A 23,668-nucleotide genomic window follows, 5' to 3' on the forward strand; every position below is an offset into this window, starting at 1 on the left:
TTCTTTCTTTGACTTGAAATGTTTTCTGTTATCTTTTAATACCAGCGAAGCAATGCTCTATATTAATATTTTGAGGTTTTAGAAACAAGCAGTCTGCAAAAGTTTGGATTTATGTAAATATAAAATTCTATGTTCTGGAAAGTATATAAGACAAGAATGTATTACTAAATTTAAATGACAAGAGGGGAATAAAGCCTCATTTTAATAGACCCTGCTCAATTACACATCACAAACTGACACAGTTTAGTATGCTGGAAATATTTTATTTGAAGCTGAAGCTAGACAGGACAGAGTAACCCACACCATGAAACAATTACTTGAGTTTCCAAATGAGAAAAAAAAAAAAAAAAAGGTTAATGACTGTTTAGAATGACATTTGCAATCTCTCAAACTCATAAATGCCAATCCCCCCAAAGTTTAAACAAAGTTTAATTTTTACAGCTTGTAGGTTAAGAGAAACTAACAGCCGTTATCTAATTCTGCAATTCAGTTTTATGTTAGTGCTTTATATTCAGCGGAGCCGTGACATTTCCTTGACGTTTGTTTTAGTAATTTGATTGGTTTAACAGTGCTGTTTGACAGCAATGTTGGCGCATCCATGCACCTGAGTGAGCTGAGGAGAATCAAATGAGGCCAGAAGTTTATGTGAGCCGTGACACTTGGGAATAAACTTCTCCGTCAGGCACACTGTGGCATGCCCTGCAATATCACTGTGAAAGAAAGAAAAAGATTATTTAATACTACTGCGATTATTATATTGTACTTTTTTTTGGATTGAATAATCACTGTCTAGCAATAATAATTTATATAATTAAGTGAAAATTAAAAAGAATAATGCAAAATGAATTTATTATTTAATTAAACAATTAATGGAATTCATTTTACCCATAGTTGATAACTCTGGCATGCGGCAGTCCAAGTCCCATAAGCGGAATACACCGTTCCTCAGGACACAAGGCAGTGGATTCTGGAAAGTGACTTTGATTGGCACTTCTTGACCCAAGACAGCATCACATACAGGCTGAGAAGAACCACATGCAAGACACAATTTAGCACTAAATGATTTCAAACAATCAAAAGATTTATCAGTTGAACCATAACTTTGAACTCACAGCGATAACAAGGTCTGGTGTGCAGTCTGAAGCTGTACTGGGTGGCCAGAACCTGCTTAGTCTGAGTCACGTGTCCAAAGAGGTTGAGCATCAGAGGCGTGATCCACCACGTGTTCCTATACTCTTCATAACTCAGGGTCCAATCCAGAGTTCTGCCTATAGTGGTTAAACGTGACAAATATTGAATGAATACTCAGGTCTCTTTACCCATAAACTATGTTATAGCAACTGGGTGGTCTCATCTATTGCAACTGTTAACATTTTTTTTTTTAATTACTCACATTCAGAGGAATTGAGCTCAATGCATGTGTGGTCTCTCTTCAGGAAGGTCTTCCTGACTCCGGTGTAGTACATGGCTGCAGCGTGGCTGTGGAGGGTGATGCTACGAGCTGAGCTGCAATTGTTTCTTAGATTGATGCAAAGCACAGCTTCTTTGCCAATATATGGTCCATCCCCTTTCAGGCTGACTTCACAGACAACATCCGCAGCACTGGGCAGTGGGTATGTGGATCTTCTTAAGCCATGACGAACAGCTGTTTCCAAAGCAGTTAACTTCTCAGAAGAACCTAATCAATGAAAGTAGAAGGAAAATTTAGAGAGGAATGAATCACAGAAGAAACACCAACATTCATCACTAGTATAAGCACCATGGTGTTGAGAGCTGAACCGGATGTTTTAAGAGACATGCATGTGGTTTTTACCAAGTGGGTGTTTGTAGAGGTTTGTGATGTCTATACGTTGATCTGAGCCGATAGCCTTGGTGCTGATGCAGTGACCTACTACATCCTTCTCAACGTGGACAACACCAAATGTACCATCACATCTCCGCTGCCAGTAAACTTTATCATTATTCACCTAGAGCACAAAGAGACAAACAAGAATCATAAGTTATATGTCATTATAATCACTGTATGATACAATGGTAAGTTAAAGGAATTAACGCACTTCGGCGAAAATGAAGGGCGCATTATGCTTCATGAAGACCTGCCCGCTGCGGATCGCAGCAACAGAGGTGGGGCCGCAGCGGAATAAGCCCTGGCTGGTCAGTTGAGGAGTGGAATCAAGCACCTGCCAACCTCCGAAACCAGATGGTAGGTCTGATCTAGTCATCCAGGCCTCATTCCACACGTGGTAGTTCCTACATGGAAGAGAACATGAAAGAAATATAAACACATAATGCACATTCAGAGGAACTCTTTAGGACATCACAAACGGTAATGTCACTTACCAGATTGAATCACGGTTCATGTGGTCCATCAGCTGGAATTTCTCATCGAAATAGACGTCAGTTGTCAAACTAACATCAGTGTCATGAGCAGAAAAGAAGTTTGAAACTGGGCGAGCAGGAATACCCAAACACCTCAACACTATGAGAAAGAGAAGAATATAAGTGCATTACATCTACATTCATTTTCTCAAAACTTTTTCTCCTCGTCCAGTCTGCAGGAACTCTTACGTGTGTTGGTGACTCCAGCAAAGGCCAAGCTCTGTCCATATCTGACAGGTACTCCTCCACATTTGTAGTATTGTCTCAGGATGGCACTGCTGCTGCACCAGGATGTCGGAGCAATTCCATCTCCATAGCAGTTTGACCAGTTACCCATCAGCACACCACAGTTTTTGTTGGCAATAACCTGACAAGGAGAGATGATTAAAACTATTTTCACGAGTTCACACCTACATATAATAAACTGAGTAAAGGTTATGCATATTTGGTGAGCTGTCCAGGGAGAGGGCTCTGAGCTCGGTAATTACTCCCGAGCCCAGGGTACTCCCCCTGTCCGGGGAGAGGGGTCCGAGCTAAATGCCGAGCTCGGACCCAGAGCATTCCCCCCGAGTGCTCCTCCCCGTGCTGGGGTAGAAACAGGCTGAAGGTGAGGAGTCGGGGTGGTGGAGGGATGCTGGAAGACGAGAGATAATGAAGGTGAGACTGCTTTGATTATTTATTGGGGTTCTCTCTCGTGCTGATTGGATAGGTGATGTAATTACTGATGATGAATTGGCCGTGTTAATTATCTGTGCATGCTCCTCCCGAAATTTGTTAATAAAATATCACATATTTTGAATGCAGAAACCACACTCAGAAGAAAACAAATTGGACCATTGTAAAGGCTTTCCGATATGAAATCAGGGTATTGATAAGAAAAAAAATGAAGACTCACCATGTCAGACAGCACTCTGGAAATGCTAATGGGGTTTCCCCATCCTGAGCAAGGTGTACCGCTCCTCTCCAACACATACATACATGCAGGCAAGATTCCCTCCTCAAACTAAAAATCAGACACAGGAGAGAGGAAATTGAAAAATTTGCCATGCTGTCTCTTGTAGAGTAGAGCTTATTCTTTACAATTATATCTCAGACGCTTCAAGAGAAATGGAATGTGAAAAGACATTTCCAGCAGAAACCCCAATAAGTTCCAACATGTTTAATGCACACCCTTGTTATTTATGGGGTTACTTAGACACTAGAAAAATAACAATTTTGTTGTTTGTGCCATTTTCTTGTGACACATTATTCCCACTGAAATCAGTGGATTCACAGCGGCTCTCTGACATAATGTTAACTAATGTGTAAGCATTTTTTTAATATATGAGTGAAAGTCTGGCTCTTACTTGACCAAAGTGCCATGTTTTGCAGGCAATCTGCTGCTTAGTTCCATAGTAGATTCTGCCCATGTCATTCAGCACATACTCAGCTCTCTCCGCCTCATCACTCAGGTACACACAGTCATCTGATAAAGAGAACATTGCACTTTAAGCAAATATTCAGGTTCATGATTATTTTAAAAAGTGTAATGAAACGCATACCTTTACACCAGGGGTTGAACAGCATGTAAATGTCATTTTCAGGAACATAAGGTAAAGTGAATCTGCCTCCTGCACAGTGTGTCACGACACTGAGTTGGTATCGTCCAACGCAAGCAGTCGAAAGAGAGTGCACAGACAGTCTGATTCGGTTTTGTACTCGTTCCACAATCTTTGCCCCCCAGCAGCCACTACTGAATTCTTCCACTATTGGAACGATCACATGTGTGCCGTCCCGGATGGATGGGATGTGACCTGTAAAACACACAGAAGAACAAGAGATTTCAATGATGGTAGAAATGTTGGTTCAGCTTCTCACGTGTTCTTCCTGTACATGTTATTTCTTGCCATGTTTCCGCACGCTGTTGGTCATAACAAACCTAGTTTGAGCTCCAGGTGAAGCTTGTCAGAACTGGGATTGAAAGGACGACACAGATCAACCCACATATTGAAAGACTGTCCTCTGCGGACGATGAGACGATCATCAAGGAAACAATGTGTGTGATGCTCCTGACGATTCAGTCCAGTCCTGCATCTGATAAGGTCAACCTTACTCACCCGGAGGAGAGCACCTGAGAAAATGAAAAAAGCAGAAAACAGGTAATTTATTATCAAACAAATAATTAATTGAGTTATGATTAAGAATAAGACATTTCCCATCATGCATTGCAGAACAAAGAAACAGAAAACACAAATACTCTTACTCTCTACTCCACAGACTCGTGTGCCTGCGAAATCATCCACATATCCCTTGACGACAACTTCCTTTTTCTCATATTCATGGCTTGTAGTGACAGAGCTGCAAGAAGTAGTGTATGGAGTAACGAAAGGAGTAGCACATGTGTTAACATAAGGGCTGACGTATGAGTCAACACCAGAGTCAACATATGGGTGAGAATAAGAGATACCGTAAAGGTTAACACCAGAGTTAACATATGGGTGAGCATAAGAGATAGCGTAAGGGTTAACACCAGAGTTAACATATGGGTGAGCATAAGACATAGCGTAAGGGTTAACACCAGAGTTAACATATGGGTGAGCATAAGACATAGCGTAAGGGTTAACACCAGAGTTAACATATGGGTGAGCATAAGAGATAGCACATGGGTTAATGGAAGGGTTGTTGTAAACCGATGAGTAGCATCCTGCTCTCCTGTAGTGATCGTCCTGCAGTCTAATGGCTGGGAAACGGCCAACGCTGCAGAGGCTTTTGCATGGGTTGTATGCAAAAGGCATGCTGCGCAAAAATGAAAGAAATGAGAGACATGAGTATGATATGTAATTGGTCAGTAGATGGTTAATAAATTCATGAATAAGGTGTCTTTGTTCCTAAAAATAATCAGATCTCCAGTTTCTTTTTAAGCTGTTTTTACTGGAGAGCAAAAACATATCATCCTAACATTAGTTTGGTTTCTTGAGAACATTAGGCTGTTCCCAAAAGGCAACATTATAATCATACAAGAAAAGCAAAGTCTTCAGAAATAATAATCTGCTAAAGTTGGGTTTTTAACTAACTCTTGATGCACAAAAGCAGCCTATGAATTCTAGATGTCAGCTTTCTAATAGCAATTCATAATAAGTTTCAAACAGTGTCTGAGATGATTACTTACATGGTTTTAGTTCTTGTCTTTTGAAGAGAAACTGAACCAAACACTTGAAGTGCTGCAGCAAGTGAACAGTAAGTCCTGCTTTAACCAGCTTGTTGCTCAACCTGTTGTTTGTCTCCACAGCAGACGAGATATTTATACTACATCTCCATCTCCACCCCATCCACAGCTCATAGCTGAAGAGTGTGAGTAATTGTTCTCTTAACAAAGAGATGAAAGGATTTTGAGTCATGTTAATTTTTACTAATTAATGGGACAAATTAACATCTTAGTTTAATTGTTCTGAACTTTTAAACTTTAAGTCATTTTCTAGTAATTTTTCATACTAATACCTTGTCTACACCGGACGTGAGCAAAGCGAATAAGATGTAGACAACAGTAGTAAAACTAATATGATAATATAATAAATATTCTCAATTTTATTTAGTCATTCTTACAGTATATCTTGAATTGGAGTATGTATATATATACAGTGCCCTCCATAAGCATTGAAACAGTGAAGACAAAATTGTTTTGTTGGCTGTGGAGTCAAGACATTTGCAAATATGATGAAAAGATGAATATGAGACAAAACTACAGAATGTCACATTTTATTATTAGCTGTTTCAACACATACATGTTTCACCAAATAAAAAGAACAGCACTTTTAGAGTTCATCCCACTCATTGATGTGAGCATAAGGTTTGGGACAGCTGAACATATGGCAGATATAAAAGATTAAAAGCTACACTGTTAGACATTTCAAAGGGTTTTTACAGTAACTTACTGGCAACACTGTTGCCAGTAAGTTACTGTAATTAAGATCTACAGTAGCAAACTGTATTTGATTTATCAGTATACTACTGTAATTCATTCATTTTAATATAGATTAGATTTTATAAATTTTATATAGAATTCAATTTATTTTTACTCTACATAGGTACTACTGGCATTCAATTAAAACAGACACAATAATTACAAAATATCAAATTCTTTATTTAAAACATTGCATGTATAACACTTAAAAACACAGTCTTTCAATGCTGGAACAGTGCATCTTCACCATTTCACATTGTGTTGTGTCCTCTGGATTTATCCTCACAAAGAATCTTTAGGCAACAGAAACATAATGGGGAAAAAAGACAAGCAGCCAAATAATACATAGCCATCTGCAAAACCCAGGTGCTGCTCCAAAATCTGAACTTTGGCGAAAATTCGCGCCGCGTTAACCAATCAGGAGCTTGCTCTAGTAGTGACATGATTACGACGTAGCGAGCGGAGGGAATCCCAAACAATAATGGAGGACAAAATAATCATCTGTTTGTGGACACCCAGAGCTGTATGATAGCCTACATTTTCGTACTTTTACAGAAACAGGAATAAAAAGGATTTTGTTTGGAAGCAAGTGAGTGAGGAGGTCGGACAATCTGGTAAGTTGTAAAAAACGCTCTTTATACAATTTGAGCTATATATATATATATATATATATTGAGACTACAAGCTAGCTAAATTGAGCTTATTCGCCGTATTTTATCCATGTCAGCCATTTCGCAACGAGACAGGAGCCGTTCGCCTGGCAGAAGCCCCTCCCATGACGCGAATTCGCGTCTGCTGTAAAGTGAATAGGCTTGTTTGAGATGCGCCTGGCCTTGCCTGAAATGTAGGCGAGAGTAGGTGGCTGCAGTGAGGGGAGGAGTGAAATAAACGCAGTCAAGACGGACAGTTTTGTGCTCTCGAAGTGGAACAGATACCAACGAGATCAAAGGCAGATATCGCGTTATTCTCACTCATATGCTGTGCTGCTTATAAACATGATATAATTTCAGTTCTGTTGCTTTTATATGAATATGAACAAGACACTCTAAGTGCTTGCTATTTAATTCCATACGAAAGGCGTATTTATCATACATTTTTTATTTTAATTCAAACATGTATTTTAGATTTTTATAGAAAATATGACAATAATCACATATCTCACACAGAGATCGCATTGTCATAGTGTTTGGAAATATTCATGCACAATTTAAATACATAATAGCATGAAATCAGATTTAAAAAATAAAACATTTTAGAAGATAAGGCAGCATCACGGTTGTCTGAACCAATGGGCATTAAGCTGTGTCGTCAGTCAGTCGTTTCCCATCCTGCTTTTGATCAGCGCAGTCGGTGGAGAGCAACTGCGTGTGACTGCTCAATCCGACACAGCCGCCTCGCCGTCGCGAGAGTTTTTTGGCACACGTCAGCATGACATCAGAGCAAGGCGGACGTAACTCGGACACTTTTCTAACCGGCATGCACCTCGCGGTGATCACCGGTGATCGGTTCTGCGCAGATTTTGCTCATCTCAAACAAGGCTATTGTCACGCGCGAATGAAGCGAGTAAACTCAAAATGTTCAAGCATCCAACTACGCGCGAATAGCGCAATTTATTCGTCTGGTGTGAACGCACAGTCAGGGTGGCTGGCCTGCCCGTCTTTCTTGATGCTTCATTGCAGTAAATCTTAAATTTCTTTAAAAACTATAACAAACTAATTCTAAAACTAGAAAGGCAGCTACCCATAAAACTAGTTTAACCTAGCTAACATGCAATTTTATTTTCTCAGGCTACTGGCCAACATTAACTACTAACACCTGAACTAAATTTCACATTAGTTAACCTAATGTTAATATAAGATAAGCGTTGCTCGTTAAAAAATATTTTAATTTGGTAACTTAATTCAATAAGCTGACAAAAGTCGTTTGAAACGACAGCGCAGTTTACCATGGTAAAAGTTCTGTAACCGCCATGTTGACGAGTAAATGTTACTAATGTTAGGTAAACTGGTGTGCAAAAATCTGACACAGACAAACGTACATATTTTTACCTTGCTTGCTGGTCTTATGCTCTCGTAAAGTGCATCGACACACAGCATAGATGTTCTCCGGAGCTCTTCCACTCTGGCGGGTTCATCCCCGGGAAAAACCCGCCCCGCTGCTTCCGTGTCTTCCTCGGACACGAGTGGCGCGGCGAGACGCGACTCGATAAAAAAGCAATATGGAACCCATTATTTATACTATCTACAGTGGATGCGGACAGTAATGTGATGCCCCGGTGTATTTCTGATGTACAGATGTACTCCAAGCGCTCGCGCTGTTTCTGACATGAAGTACAAACGGATTTTCCAATCATTAGAAGCGATGTAACATGTCCAGTGTAGTCAGTCCCAAGCTGTTGTGGCGTTGTAGACACGGTGTAGGGCAAATTGTGTCAATACAAATGTAAGAAATGAGGAAAATAAAACGACCTCAGTATAATGGCGCCAAAGAGACCGTTACAGTAGTGTACAGCAATTTTAAAAAATACAGTAAGTCTCTGTATATGAGGTCTGACGTCACAGAAAATTCCCATGATGCAAAGGGTATTACAGTTATTCACTGTAAAGGGAATTTGCAGTATTACACTGGGTGATATACAGTAAATAACTGTGGAAATTACAGAAATGTCTAACAGTGTATTATTTAGTTGCAGATCCCTTGTGCGCAATCACAGCAGTGAATCTGTGACCCATAGACATCACCAGACTCTTCGTCTCATCCTTTGAAATACTTTTCCCAGCCTTTAATGCAGCCTTTAATTCCAATTGTTGCTTGGTTTGGGGAGTTTCTGCCTTTACTCTCCTCTTCAGCTGGTGAAATTCATGTTCAATCGGATTTAAATCTGGAGATTGACTTGGGCAATCTAAGATTTTCCATTCCTTTGCCCTTATAAATTCCTTGACTGAACTGGCAGGGTGTTTTGGGTCATTGTCCTGATGCAATATGAAGCACTTCCCAATGAATCTGGTGGCATTTTCTTGAATATTGGTAGGCAAGATGGTTTTGTACCCTTCCAAATTTATTCTGCTACTGTCATCATACATTAAGTCATCAGTAAAGTTGAGAGGGTCTGTTCCAGAGGCAGCCATGCATGCCCATGCCATGACACCACCTCCACCATGCTTTACAGATGAGGCTGTATGCATGGGATCATTTGCAGTTCCCTTTTTTTCTCCACATTTTTGCTTTCCCATCACTTAGATAAAGGTTCATCTTTGTCTCATCGGTCCATAAACACAGTTCTAAAGCTCTTCTGGCTCACCTTTGTGCTTTTTTGCAGACTCTAATCTTGCCTTTCTATTTTTGGAGTTGGTCAGAGGTTTGTTTCTTGCTGTGTAGCCTCTGTTATTCTGTGTAAAAGTCTCCTGAGGACAGTAGATTGTCAGAGCATCACCCCAGCTTTCTGGAAGTTGTAGGTGATTTTACAGACATGTCTTTTAGGGTTCATTTTCACAGCTTTTATGATTTGTCTGTCATTAACTACTGTTGTTTTCTCAGCCGATCAGGTCGTTGATGGTTGCTGGTGTCGCTGGTGGTTTCCATACTCTTGATTTCTCCATGCCCTTTGTTTTTGTTTTTGCTATAGCTCTGATTGACTTCCTCTTTTCTTTTAGCATCCAAATTGCTTGCTTTTCCCTCAAAGTCAGCTCCCTCATCTTCATCCTGGTTTCTGTGTGTCATCATCGAATGCAAGATTCAGAATGCAGAAGTAATGGATATAACTGACGACACATTCCCTGCTTTTAATATCGGAAGAATTAATGCATGGACACACTTAGGAATACCTGTGAGGCAACTGTTCCAATACTTATGCTCACATGAGATAGAGGGATGAAACTCTAAAAGTCCTGAACTTCTTAGCTGGTAAAACATCTATGTGTTGAATCACCCAATAATAAAATGTGACATTCTGTAGTTTTCTCTCATATTCATCTTTTAATCATATTTGTAAATGTCTTGACTCCACAGCCAACAGAGCAATTTTGTCTTTACTGTTCCAATACTTTTGGAGGGCACTGTATATTAGTATTCTTCCAAAAATATCATAAACATTCTGTAAGTAAAGTATGTCTGTTTATTTCTTACTGACCCTGTTTGTTAATCTTGTTATATTAAGACATGCAAGGCAGAATTTTTTTTAAATTATTTTATTTTATAACATACACTTGAAAGAACAGAGCTCCTTTCAACATAGAGATTAAATAAGAGGTTTAAGGCAAAATTAGCTCTGATACATACAGTAATAGTGGATTATTGGATTATAGTTAAGAGTCCATTATTCTTACATTTATTTCTCATGATTTTGAGAACAAGGATGACTCTTTGATATATGACTGTAAGGCAGTTATTAAATAGAATGACTCATAAAATTGAAAAGCAGATTATGGAAATTCACATGCAAGAGGATTAATGAAAAAATTGCCATGTTTTAATCTTTAATTTCTTTTTTCTTCTTTTTTTTCCTGACAGAAGATAAAATGTTGCTTGCGGCCCCTGAAGTGATGAGGAAAGAGATGTCTCTTATTTGAAGTGGAGGTAAGGAATATGATTTTGTAACTTCAATTCAGTATGTACCTTTGGATTGGATGTATCAGCTATATTATAGAAGGTATTGTCAAGCATGTCATGATTCTTTTTTTTAATATAACATGTTAATCATTCCTGACCTGAACCTCATGCTCCACCCAGAAGGCATATGAGAAAATAAGGAGAAATGGCCTTAATAAGGCCAATTAAATCAAAATGACCCAAAATCATCCATAAGTCATCAGTCCAGTACATTTTTAAAGGAACAATGACTCTACAAGGATTTAAGAAAATTGATATGACATAACTATAGTGTGTTTAGTGATTCTGGTCCAACATGACAGAAAGCAGCAAAAGATCCATCCATCCATCCATTCATTTTTGAAAGTATATGTTCAATAGCTGTTTTTGGCTTGTGCAGGGATCATGACTGGATGATCAGAGATATGCTCATCCACCTCCTCCCACCAGAGACCCTACAGTCTCAGACGAAGACTTCTTCAGCCTCATCCTTCACTTCCGGGTCAAATGGATAGATGAGCAGAGAGTCATCTTACCGTCAGACACAAGACCCCTTCAGAACAACCCTGACTGACATGTTCTTTATGAAGCCAGAATACTATTTTTGGACCTTGCAACCTCACTGAAGTCTTACTCGTGAATCATTGCCTTGTTGAAAATCAGAGCCAACCTGATGATTTCTCTTCTCACTTCACAAGATTTTTGAAGGAGGAGATGCATGAAGTTCTTTTATTCTTGCTACTACCATGATCTGAACTGGATTCAGACGTTTCTGTGCAGAATATATGCTTATATTCAGACCAAGACCGCACTCTCTTTCTCAGGGATTCAGTGTTTCACTCTTATTCTTCTCTGGAGCGAATAAATAAATAACTCTCAGACAACTACTTTGTATCCGTGACTCTAATGAGTCAAATAACAATCACATTGTTACATCCTTACTTTTTTTTTTTTCAGTTACAACCTGGCATATTTGTCTTTAAATACACTGAACAAAATTATGAACGCAACACTTTTGTTTTTGCCCCCATTTTTCATGAACTGAACTCAAAGATCTAAGACTTTTTCTATGTACACAAAAGGCCTATTTCTCTCAAATATTGTTCACAAATCTGTCTAAATCTGTGTTAGTGAGCACTTCTCCTTGCTGAGATACTCCATCCACCTCACAGGTGTGGCATATCAAGATGCTGATTAGACAGCATGATTATTGCACAGGTGCGCCTTAGGCTGGCCACAATAAAAGGCCACTCTAAAATGTATCTTTTCGCTTTCTCCTTCTCTCTCTCTCTTTTTTTTTTTTTTATAACTTAGGCATTTGGGTTAAAACACAGTCTGCCAAAACATAGGTTCTTCTATCAAGAACAGAGGGTGAGAAAATAAAAATAAAAAAACAGTCTGTGTTTAACTAAGTTACATAGTCCTTCAAATATTGAGGTCTAACACTAATCCGACCTGCTCTGGTAGTGACAATTGGTTTTGTGTGCCCATTTGACTGAACACATTGCTCCCTTGGTCTGATGTTATTAGCTGTGAGTTGGGAGGAGCGTGCTTGTCCTTCTGCTTAACAGTCTCTGAGCTGGGCTTTCAGTCAGACCCTGTGACGGAGTGTTTCTGTGATCTAAGATCGCCAGGTATGGATCTCGACCTGAAATCTTAGCTTTCTGCATCAGGCATTTTGCTGTCTTGACTCTGCTTTCCCATTACTTTGTGGATGGGCTGGAGATGATGTTTTATGCTGAAACTCCCAGAGTCTGCTGAACTGTTTGAATTCTTTTGACATATATTGTGGCCCATTATCTGAGAACACAATGTCTGGTATGCCTTGCCTGGCAAAATGTGCTTTCATCTTGTTAAACACTGTTGAAGACTTTGTGTCTGGCAAGTGTAACGGGAGGAAGAATCACACGACACGGAGGATCAATAAATGCCCCGAAGGTTGCGTTTATTGTGCGTGTTTGTTCGTGCCGTCGTGCTCGTGCGTGAGATAATCGTGCTCCAGGATCCACTTGTGCTTCCGTGCTCTGCGTGGGTGAGGTTCTCGTGTCCGTGTCGTCCGAGTGTGGGGGGCTGGCCGGTCAGGAGTCGCTCTCTGTGGCAGAGGGAAAGGGCAGTCAGCGATGCAAGAACTGGAGTCATATCTCACCGTCCTCTGGTTCTGGCATGCTTTTAAACGCTCCTTGATTAGTTCCAGGTGCGGCCGGCCAGCCCGTGCTAATGATGTGCAGGTGATTCTCCTCCGTTTCCAGGGCGACGCTGATGAGGTCCCGGGACACGCGTCACACTCCCCCCCCCCTAAGCGTCGTCCTGTCCCTGCGGGCGAGAGGGGAAAGGGGGGGAGGGTGGGGAGAAATACCTGACAGACCTGCGAAAGCTGACCAGATCCGGGAAAGTCCGTCGGCGTTGGCGTTGGCCGTCCCCGCCCTATGTTGCACGACGAAGTGGAAGTCCTGGAGCGCCAGGAACCAGCGGGTGACTCGTGCGTTCGTCTCCTTGGCCCGTGTCATCCATTGTAGAGGGGCGTGATCGGTCCGGGGCTCGGAGCACCGGCGCCGCGGTGAGAGCCTCCTTCACCTTCTTGAACGCCTCCTCTTCGGTGTGTCCCCAAATGACCTTCTCCGGCTGCCCCTTCCTGGTCAGGTCTGTCAGGGGTGCTGCTAAGGAGGAGAAGTTAGGGATAAAACACCGATAGTAACCCGCCAACCCCAAAAAGGCACGCACCTGGGTCTTGGAGGTGGGCCGTGGGGCCGAGAGAATCGCTGCCACCTTCTTCTCCTGCGGTTTGATAAGCCCCTGTCCCACCTGGTAGCCCAGGTACTTGGCTTCATCGAGGGCCTTCATTCCTCCGCAGCCGCTCCAGGTGGTCCTCCCAGGTCTCCGAATGGACTATGACGTCATCCAGGTAGGCCGCGGCGTAGGGTTGATGGGGCCTCAGCAAGATGTCCATGAGCCTCTGGTTTGTTTTGGGACCATAACGATGGGGCTGGACCAGGGGCTGCGCGAGGGCTCGATTACCCCTAACTTCAGCATCTCCTGCACTTCCTCTTCAATGGCGTGTCGCCGAGCCTCTGGCACTCGATAGGGCCGCTGCCGGACGATGGTGCCTGGTGGTGTGCGGATGTCGTGCTGAAGGACGTGGGTCCGCCCGGGGAGTGGAGAGAACACGTCGGAGAATTGACCGACCAGGTGTTGCAGCTCCGTCTTCTGGGCAGCCGACAGGTGGGGGTTAATGTCTACAACCACGGGAGTGGTGGTGGCTAGGGCGGCCAGTTGGGTCCTCGTCCCGACCCACCGCTTCAGGAGATTCACGTGGTATAACTGCTCCTCTTTTCGTTTCCCGGGTTGGCGTACGCGATAGGTGACGGGCCCCACCTTTTTCGTCACCGTGAATGGCCCCTGCCACTTGGCTAGAAATTTGCAGGCCGCGGTCGGGACTAGGACCAGGATGAGGTCTCCAGGCTGAAACTCCCGTGGTTGGGCTGCCCGGTCATAGTGCCGTTGTTGGGCCTGTTGAGCCTTGATGAGGTGCTCCCGGACCGTCGGCATGACCCTGTCGATCCGTTCCCTCATCTCACGGATGTGCTCGATCGTGGACTGATGGGCGGCCGGTTGCTGCTCCCAGGCTTCCTTGGCGACGTCGAGTAGACCGCGGGGTTGACGTCCGAACAGGAGTTCGAATGGGGTGAAACCGGTCGACGCTTGGGGCACCTCTCTAATTCCAAAAAGGACGTACGGAAGCATTCGATCCCAATCCCATTTATCCTCCGCGGCCACCCGACGGAGCATCCACTTCAAGGTTTGATTGAATCTTTCGACCAGCCCATCGGTCTGCGGGTGGTAGACTGAGGTGCGGAGCTGTTTAACCTGCAGGAGCCGACAGAGGTCAGCCATGGTCCGGGACATAAACGGGGTGCCTTGGTCGGTCAATATCTCCGCGGGCATGCCAATTCGACTACTCAGCAAGAAGAGTTCCTGGGCGATCGCCTTCGATGTTGCTTTCCGGAGGGGAATGGCTTCGGGGTAGCGAGTGGCATAGTCCACGATGTGTTTATGGCCCCGGGCGGACTTCGGCAACGGCCCCACGAGATCCATGCCAATTCGCTCGAAGGGTACCTCTATGATGGGCAGGGGGATCAGCGGACTGGGGGGAGGAGTGCTGGGCAAGGTCCGTTGGCACGTGGGGCAAGCGCGGCAGAAGCGCCTCACCTCCGCATCTAGTCCGGGCCAGTGGAACCGATCCCGAATTCGTTGTATGGTGTTGTGGGCCCCTAGGTGTCCGGCCATGGGATGGGAGTGGGCGAGCTCTATTACTGTCTCCGTCTTGGTCCGCGGCACTACCAGCAATTGTTTCTCCTCCCCCCTTCGCGGTGCGACGCAGTAGAGCAGGCCACTTTTCACAATGAAGTGGGGGACCGGGTGGGGCGGTGGCTGCACTTCCTTTCCTTCAGTCATCCTCACTTGCGCCCAGCAATGCTTCAGCCGCTCGTCCCCGAGCTGTTCCTTCATAAGGTCCCACCTCCCTTAACCTGTTGAAAGATGTCATAAAAGAGGTTAGTGGTTTGGGAGGGGGACTCACCATCTCGGGGGCTGTCCGAGGCCAGCAGGGCGGCCCTCTGGCGGGGACGGCGGCTGAATCTCCGAGGGCGGCGGCTCCCGGCCGGGCTGGCAGGTTGGGCGGCGTCGGCGAGCAGGCGGTCAAATCCTGGCCAATTCCGTCCTAGGAGGATCGGGACGGGGAGGTCCTTTACCAAGCCCACTTCGACGGGCCAGGAGCCCGAGGCGGCGGTGATGTGGACACGTCGTGCGGGGACCTGGCGCGTATCGCCATGCACGCAGGTGATGGGGAGCACGGCCCGGGTTCCTGGCTGCGGGGCCACCACTGACGATTGTAACAGGCTGACCGCACTGCCCGAGTCCAGCAGGGCCCGGTAGGGACGACCGTTGACCTTGACGTCGATCTTCGGGGCCGCCGGTGGGGCCTCGTGGTGGACGATGCAACCTGCCAGCCATGCCCGGCGTGGTGCGGTGGGCGGCTCCGTGGGCATCGGCTCGTCCTGGGGCTCGGGAGCCGCCGGCCTGCTTACTGGCCGAAAGGTACCCTCCGGCGAGCGTCGCTCCTGGTGCACCCTCCGGGGAATCGGTGGCGCTCGCTCCCCAGCCTCACGACGGTGGGCTGCCTCCGCCAACTCGATGGCCTCCACCAGATCTCCCATGGTGAGCGGGTTCCGCATGCCGGCAGCCTGGCGGACGGGACGTGGGAGAGCCCGAAGGAGACGGTCTACAGCCACTCGCTCGGCCACTTGGGCGGCGCTGGGGTCCCCTACCAGCAACCAATGACGGACGAGGCGAGACAAGTCAGCAGCCTGGGCGCGGGCTGGCAACCGGGGGGAGTATTCCCAGTCGTGTACCAATTGGGCCGCTGCGATGGGGGAAAGGCCCACCCGGGACAGGATTTCCTTCTTCACTTCTTCATATGATTCCCTTATCTCTGGTGTCATTGAGAAATAGGCGGGCTGGGGTTCGCCGGTAAGCAACGGTGCCAGCGCGCGCGCCCACTCGTCCTGGGTCCAGCCTTCCTGGGTTGCCGTTGCCTCGAACATCAGGAGATAGCTCTCGACGTCATTGTGGGCCGTCATTTTTGGTAAAAGTGCCGGCGCTCTGACGCGGGGATCGGGCAGCGGAACCCGCTGGGGCGGAGGCGGCTCTGAGGGCGGCGAGTTCCCGCTCCACCTCTCCTTGTCGGGCAGCCATGTGTTCGGTGATCTGCTGCTGACGGATGCTGACTTCCGTCAGGTGTTTCAGTAGTTCTTCCATGGCTGGGGAGGAGTCGCCGCCTGAGGGAAAAACGGGAAAAACAAAGGTTGCCGGTCGGTGATTCTTCCCGTTTATGCCCACATTCTCCACCAGTGTAACGGGAGGAAGAATCACACGACACGGAGGATCAATAAATGCCCCGAAGGGTGCGTTTATTGTGCGTGTTTGTTCGTGCCGTCGTGCTCGTGCGTGAGTGATCGGAATCGTGCTCCAGGTTCCACTTGTGCTTCCGTGCTCTGCGTGGGTGAGGTTCTCGTGTCCGTGTCGTCCGAGTGTGGGGGGCTGGCCGGTCAGGAGTCGCTCTCTGTGGCAGAGGGAAAGGGCAGTCAGCGATGCAAGAACTGGAGTCATATCTCACCGTCCTCTGGTTCTGGCGTGCTTTTAAACGCTCCTTGATTAGTTCCAGGTGCGGCCGGCCAGCCCGTGCTAATGATGTGCAGGTGATTCTCCTCCGTTTCCAGGGCGACGCTGATGAGGTCCCGGGACACGCGTCACACAAGTAATTGATCTCCCAGAAATTTGAAAAATAATCCATGGTGATCAGATTGTTGAATACAAACAAATCTGTGCCCACCTTAAGCCGGGCTCACAATGTGCGATTTTTTTTTAAAGTCCTTTAGGATTGTACTTGTCAGACTGTACGAACATGATGAACATCATGTCACACTGTGGGATATCAGTTGTCATTAATGTCAGACTGTACGACAGTCAAGACGAGTTAAAAACGAGAGCGCGCAAGAAAACTTGTCTGGAGTTCTACATTATCAACCCATACACGTTCAGTGACCGCGAGCTGCATTGCACGCGGAGCTGTAATGTTGGCTATCATTAAAAGTATATGAATGGCGGCAATACTGGCGTATTTAAGAAGAATAGTGTAAGCAGCAATACACACCCTCATGAAAACAGCAGCGCAACCGGTGTTTATCATAGCAAAGGCAACGTATGAATTCTGTGAGCGGAGGACGAGAGCTCCAGAGTTTATGCGGTTAGAAGAAATCATGGTAACACTTTAGAATACTGTTACATCATTAATGACTAACTACACAAGAACACATGAGTAATGCAATATTATCACTCTAGTAACTACTAGTAACTAACAAGCAACTCTGATTAATGAATTAGTAAGTAATAGTACTTAGTCGAATGTGGTAGTTCACTATTAGCTAATCAGTAACTATTATTTTTTTCATACCTCCCCAAGAACTACTGTATACTAGGGGTGGCACGGTACATGTATTTGTACCGAACCGTCACGGTACGGTACGGACATCTCAGTTCGGTGCATGAAGCCTTATGATGAATACAGGCAATTCACCGCCAATCCAGAAGGGGGCACCCGCAGTAATGCAACGCTGTTTGGTAACCGCCAGCAGAAGAACAGCGAATGCCATGAGTTGCGCACTTGTAAACAAAGCCCACTAGACAGTGACCATGTGCTGATTCTGAATGCATCTCTCACATAGACTGACAAAGGAGTATACTTTAAAGGCTTGTGCACTCAACTGTTTGCGAAAAGGAGCTTTGTGCTCGTGTATCCCACCTCTCTCATTCATCACTGGGCAACAGTCCAGTTCTTCTTCTCCTTAGCCCAGGTAAGATGCCTCTGACGTTGTCTGTGGTTCAGGAGTGGCTTAACAAGAGGAATACGACAACTGTAGCCAAATTCCTTGGCACGTCTGTGTGTGGGTGGCTCTTGATGCCTTGACCCCAGCCTCAGTCCATTCCTTGTGAAGTTCACCCAAATTCTTGAATCGATTTTGCTTGACAATCCCCATAAGGCTGCTGTTCTCTTGGTTGGTTGTGCATCTTTTTCTTCCACACTTTTTCCTTCCACTCAACTTTGTTAACATGCTTGGATACAGCACTCTGTGAACAGCCAGCTTCTTTGGCAATGAATGTTTGTGGCTTACCCTCCTTGTGAAGGGTGTCGATGATTGTCTTCTGGACAACTGTCAGATCAGCAGTCTTCCCCATGATTGTGTAGCCTAGTGAACCAAACTGAGAGACCACTTTGAAGGCTCAGGAGACCTTTGCAGGTGTTTGGAGTTGATTAGCTGATTGGCATGTCACCATATTCTAATTTGTTGAGATTGGTGGGTTTTTGTTAAATGTGAGCCAAAATCATCACAATTAAAAGAACCAAAGACTTAAACTACTTCAGTCTCTGTGCACTGAATTTATTTAATACACAAGTTTCACAATTTGAGTTGAATTACTGAAATAAATGAACTTTTCCACGACATTCTAATTTATTGAGATGCACCTGTAAATCATTACTAGTGGGTTACCGTGATCTTCACTTTAAAATACTGATCCAAATAATTAGTAGTTTCTTCAGAAGGATGTAGGAACACTTGAGTCATTACTATCCAAAACATTACATATCTCAAAAGCTCACAATGACATTGTTACGGTGTGCTATACTAATGAGGCGCACGAAGAGGAGTAAACTCCAAACAGAGTCTTTTTAATAATAACCGTACAAGAAACAGAAACAATCCAGGAACGAGGGGTAGCAAACACACAGATAAAATATAATTGCAGACAAAGAATCAGGGGAGAACACAGGCTTTAAATACTCAAAGTAATCAAGGGGAAACAGAAACAGGTGTGCTAATTAACTAATCAGGGGAACTAAGGAAATTAAGTCAACATGTGACATATCGCCCCCTCCCAGAACGGCGCGGGACAAAAGCAGTCCAACAGAGGAGGGAGGGTGGGGGTTCTGGAGGTGGGCGTGGAGCAGGAGAAGGGCAGGCAATGGGGAAGGGACAAAGTTCATAGGGCCAGGGTGGAGTCGATGGAGGAAGGAGCCAGGGAGGTGCCCGGAGCAGGTGGAGCCAGGTGGCAATCCAGAGGCCAGCCAGGATGGCGGCCCACGGCGGAGTTGACGGCGGGAGGAGCCATGGTGGAGAAGGGACCAGGGGGCCGACTGACGGAGACTGAGCTGCTGGAGGTGGAGACCAAGGTGGAACGGGGCAGACGGAGAGCCGGGCGAAACTGAGAATCCGGAGGGCCAAGGCACAGCTGAAGGCTCAGGCAACTGAGGTGGAGGCGGGGATCCAGAAGACCGCGGTGGAGCCGGTGCGACTGAGGATGAAGGTGGAGCTGGAGGGAAGGAGGAGCCTGACAGAGCCGGAGGGATGGAGTGACGAGGCAAAGCCAGAGGAATGGAGTCCTGAGGCGGCGGATGGTCGACGACTGACCAAGGCGGAGCCGGAGGTACGAGGGAGCCCAGTGGAGCCAGTGGGATGATGGGCAACAGTGGAGACGAGGGAGCTAGGAGCCGAGGCGGAGCCGATGGGTCGGAGGACCGAAGTGTAGTCCATGGCTCGGAGGCTGGAAGTGGAGACAGGGGATCCGCATGTCTGGGCGGAGCTGGAGACTGGAAGTCCCGAGGCGGCAGAACAGAGCGCATGGCAGGCGCTGACTGAGGGTGAGCTGAGGGACTGACAGGCATCAGCGGAGATGGAGGCGAGGAACTATCTGGTTTGAGAGGAGGTGGGAGAGGGAGGCTGGGAGGGAACACAGGAGGACTTAAGCTGGACAGAACCAGCGGAGACGCAGGAGATTCAGGGCTGGACGGCACCAGCGGAGACGCAGGAGATTCAGGAGCACAGGTTAGTACTTCTCCAAACCAGTCAATAAGGTCCATCTGGAAGATGTCCATAAGTTCCTCTTTATAACTCCCAGAAACCAGATGCAGCTCACTCTCAGTCGTAGGAGTGTGGGAGGGGCTTCCCTCCAAGCCCTCGTACACCACCAAAACTGCCTCGAAGACGGACGATGTTGCCGGCTCACACACTTGGTCCGAGGATGTTTGAGGCTCAGGCTCTATGACGATGACGGTCTCAGTCGCAGCGGGCTCAGGCTCTCCGTCTGCAGTAGCTCCGGTAACGGGGTGACGGCTGACTGGTCTCTGGTTCGGGAGTGGGGCTGGAGATATCCTCCTCTGAGGGGCTGATGGAGAAAAACAGTCCATTATTCTCCAGCACCCACTCCACACAAGCGGTAAAATCCTCTTTGGGACCGTTCGCTGGCAGGCGTGCCTTACACCGCTTGCTCAAGCTGGAGATGTAGAAAACACAGAGCGAGCGGTCCAGGAAGTGGGTAAGGCACGCCAGATCGAGAAAGTCCCTGGTATGGTCCTCCAGCAAACGGAATCTGCTCCAGGCACAGGAGTTGGACGGCTGACAAGGCCATTCCAGGAGAGGAAACAAAAATAAATAAATAAACAGAAAGAAAAACGCAGCTTAAAAAAATAATTCACTTTATGGTCTGCAATTCTGTTACGGTGTGCTATACTAATGAGGTGCACGACGAGGAGTAAAGTCCAAATAGAGTCTTTTTAATAATAATCTGTACAAGAAACAATCCAGGAACGAGGGGTAGCAAACACACAGGTTAAATATAATTGCAGACAAAGAATCAGGGGAGAACACAGGCTTTAAATACTCAAAGTAATCAAGGGGAAACAGAAACAGGTGTGCTAATTAACTAATCAGGGGAACTAAGGAAACTAGGTCAACATGTGACAGACATCAGTCAATATTAGGAAGTTATGATGATTTTCACTTTAGAATACTGATCCAAGTAATTAGTAGTTCCTTTAGAAGGATTTGGCAATACTTGAGTCATTACTAGTGGGTTACCATGATCTTCATTTTAGAATTAATTACTCATTATGCATAATTCACATTAATTATGAACCATGTATACAGTAGTTCTTAGGAGTTCTCAGGATATATGAAAAAATAGTAGTTATTGGTTAGCTAATAGTGAACTACCAGTTTCAACTTAGCGCTATTACTTAATAAATTGTTAATCAGAGTTTCTTGTTAGTTAATAGTAGTTACTACAATGTTAATAGTGCATTAGTCACTTGTTCCTGTGTAGTCATTTATTAACGACGGAACAGTATTCTAAAGTGTTACCGAAATCTTTAGCATTAATTCTGATCATGGTTTGTCTGAACCAGAGATCAAAGACTACAGATTTTAGACTAGGATTATAGGAATCTTTTAGGATTTTCAACATTTGTCTCAGACAACCAAATCGTGACCAAAATCGCACAGTGTGAGCCGGGCTTTAGACCACGGTCGGTCTGGCAGTTCATGTGAGCAGAGTGATTCTCTCTGTTGTTTCATCTCCAGTGATCTACTGTACAATGGTCATACTTCTCAATGAATCTCTTTACCTGGGCATTCATACCTGGCCAGTAGAGGCAGTCCCTTGTCCTTCTCAAACATCCTTCTACGCCAAGGTGTGCAGAGTGAACTCAGTGTATCATGTCACTTCTGAGTGCATCAGGTATCACAACTCTTTCGCCTTTGAAACACAATACCATCCTGCACGGTTAATTCATCCTGGAATGAGCAGTAGTGAACTATCTCATTTGGCATTTATTTTTTATTTTTTTTGTGATCAACTTTTTATTTATTTATTTAAATCAACAAAACAACATCCACACAAACAAACACCAGGGAGGGGGGAACCAACAGACACACCATCAACAGATTCAATTTCAGTTTGTAGTAAAAAGGCCAAAACACAGTTCACATGAGTCCATAGACTGACAACAATTGAACATTCCCAAAACACGTGGAGAAAAGTACCTGCTGACACAGGGCCACAGACATGACAGCCATAGGTCCACTGCAGCCTCACCCTAAACCTCTTGTAAGGAGCTATGCACGCTCAATCGACGACCCCGAAATAGACAAGAGAATGATGTAACCCAGGTCAGAAATGAGCTGACTAAAAAATAATGATAATAAATGGAACAAATATAATTTGCAATAATTATATTTTCAAAGAAAAAAAAAACCCTGAAACGCTTGATAAAATGGGTATTCAAAGTTGTTCTGCTGTGTTGTAAACTTTAAAATAATTAAAATAACTAAAACAAGACGGTTGTCATAAAACGCACTGTGAATGACGTCACTAATACGAGACGCATAGTCGCAAAGAGAGAGCACGAGCTTCGCAAATCGCGAGTGTCTTCAACGCAGATTATAAGGCAATTATAACAGTCATCCTTGTTTGATATGCATAAATAATATGAACCATGTATATGATGTTTTAACACTTGTATAAATCTTATTTGGGTCATTTTAGCACGATGATCGATGGTAATGAAGCAGATGATATGCGACTGTAAACCCTGTGAGATCCGATGCGGTTGATTAATTGTTGAAATCCCCCGGATTTGGTGAGTTTCAAAATAACGTTCAACTCCAAATGAAGTGTTAATTTTTTGTATTAATGTTTTGAAGCATTTTATGCGAGTTTATATGCTTTGTGTTCACATGTCGTGTATAATGTTTTGTAACTGTGTATTGTATTTCTGAATATCTTAAAAATGCTAATCAGCTGATGATTATCATTTATGTAAGTGATTTCATATGTATTAAGTAACAAAAGTGCTCAAATAGTATTTCTTTTCAACCATTTTGAGTTTATGTATGAAAGATATATAGAGTTTAACAGTCATGTTAATTGTCTGTGATGTTTCCACGCTGTTTGTATAAACAGGTCAGGTTTTTTTCCTAGACTGAGTTAAGCTGTGATCCTGAGATGGCGAGCCACCCAGCTAGAGAACCCTGAGAAAGACAACTAGAAGAAAATCCTCAGATTCATCAAGTGATCAGTGAGTTATCTATTATCACAAGTGGAATTCATCTGTTCCTAGTAGGGCTGCAACGATTAGTCGACATCATCGACAAATATATTGTTGTCGAGTAGTCGTTTGATCTCATATGACCTAATGTAAGAGCCTGCAATACTGCGGTTTGACCAGTGTGGCGCAAGACTGTAATTCAGATCTCCTGGATGCAATTCAAGAGAAGAAGACAGACAGCGCTTCAGAGAAAATGCGTGCGAACTTGAGCGGCGTTTGGATGCATATGTAAATATATATTGCGTGCTTTCCTCTCAGTAACGAAA

At 44.8% G+C, this 23,668-nt stretch overlaps 1 long non-coding RNA gene and 1 pseudogene across 1 annotated transcript; one reads left to right on the forward strand and one right to left on the reverse strand.

Moving 5' to 3' along the window:
* On the reverse strand, positions 1-22,700 carry LOC131531764 (protein-glutamine gamma-glutamyltransferase K-like; annotated as a pseudogene).
* LOC131531766 (uncharacterized) lies at positions 10,329-11,853 on the forward strand. Its single transcript, XR_009268780.1, has 3 exons — positions 10,329-10,414; positions 10,829-10,894; positions 11,307-11,853. It is a non-coding gene; the product is annotated as an uncharacterized LOC131531766 (long non-coding RNA).
* Positions 22,701-23,668: the final 968 nt, after the last annotated feature.

Source organism: Onychostoma macrolepis, chromosome 23, assembly GCF_012432095.1.
Source record: "Onychostoma macrolepis isolate SWU-2019 chromosome 23, ASM1243209v1, whole genome shotgun sequence".
Classification (NCBI taxonomy): Eukaryota; Metazoa; Chordata; class Actinopteri; order Cypriniformes; family Cyprinidae; genus Onychostoma; species Onychostoma macrolepis.